Source organism: Prunus persica, unplaced genomic scaffold, assembly GCF_000346465.2.
Source record: "Prunus persica cultivar Lovell unplaced genomic scaffold, Prunus_persica_NCBIv2 scaffold_137, whole genome shotgun sequence".
NCBI classification, from domain to species: Eukaryota; Viridiplantae; Streptophyta; class Magnoliopsida; order Rosales; family Rosaceae; genus Prunus; species Prunus persica.
In genome coordinates this window covers 1-1,554 of record NW_018027209.1, presented here as the reverse complement: position 1 = coordinate 1,554, position 1,554 = coordinate 1, and positions in this window count along the sequence as shown.

Here is a 1,554-nt window from a genome sequence, read left to right as displayed (position 1 = left end):
TGCCCCTTTGGTGGACCAAGAAACCTAAGAAATTTCCTGCTTGAACTCCAAAAACACACTTCTTGGGAATCATTTTCAACTTATGTTGTCTCATTCTTAAGAATGCTTTTCTCATATTTGATACATGATCTCCCTCTTATGGGGATTTAATCACTACATCATCTATATATACCTCTAGAGAATGACCTATCATATCATGAAAAACAGAATTCATTGCTCTTTGATAAGTGACCCCTGCATTTCTTAAGCCAAAAGGCATTACAGTGTATTCAAAAGCACCTATATGTCCTGGGCATATGAAAGCTGTCTTATGGATGTCTTCTTCTGCCACCATAATCTGATTATATCCTGCATTACCATCCATAAAAGATAGCATTTGGTTATGAGCAGCTTCATCTACTAGCATATCTGCCATTGGCATAGGATATTCATCCTTGGGAGATGCTTCATTCAGATTCCTGTAATCCACACAGATCCTAACTGTCCCTGTTTTTCTTTTCAAGACTGGCACAATATTGGCTAACCAATCAGCATAAATGGCCGGTCTGATGAATCTTGCCTTGAGCAATCTTTCTATTTCTTCCTTGACTTTGAGTTCTGTTTCCATAGACATTCTTCTTCTGGTCTGTCTGACTGGAAGGTAGCCTTCTTTGATTGGAAATTTGTGTTCTACCAGTTTTCTGTCTAGTCCAGGCATCTCATGATAATGCCAAGCAAAACAGTCTCCAAAATCACGCAAAAGTGTAATGATTTCACTCTTGAGTGGTTCTTTCAACAGTGCACTAATGAAAGTTGGTCTTGGATCCTCTTCTGTCCCAAAGTTTATCTCTTGTAATGGATCTTCCACTTATGGTAAAGAATCATCTAGTGCTGCTGGTGCAAATTCTAAAACTTCGTCTTGTAAACTCTCTTCTTCTTGTTCTTCCGTGCTCTCATGAGTGAATTCTGCCATATTGATGGTTGGAGTCTGCATAAAGAGCTTCCTTTCTTCCCAATATATCAACAATATTTTTTTAATGGATCGGATTGTTGCAGCTCGATCCTTTTCTTGTTGATTAGGACTAAACATTAGAATTCTAAAGGTTTAGAACGAAAGGTCTATTCCAGTCTTCTAGAGAACTGGCAAAACCATCTTCAATGAGTCTCTGGGCCGTGACACCATGGGGGCGGCCGTTCTGGTTGACTCTAAGGAAAGTGAAAGGTTCAAGGTCATCATGATAATACCTTGCCTCAAAACACATGGTAGAGGGGAGAAATGGCTGTGGATCGACCTCTACTATCTCCATGTAACCCTCTTCATTCCGTCGAGCTAGTTGCTGATGCTGAGTGGAAGGAACACATAAGCTTTGGTGAATCCAGTCCCTGCCAAGTAATGCATTGTAAGTGGTTGACGTGGTGTCCACCACAAAGAACGCAATCTTTAGCTCTTTGGTTCCAACTATGACATCTACATCCAGGATTCCGTGAGTTTTAGTGATGCCCCCAGCAAAGTTGGTGACAGTCAAGCGTGTTGGGATTAAATCCTTCTCTGTTCTGCCCATCTTGCTCAACAAT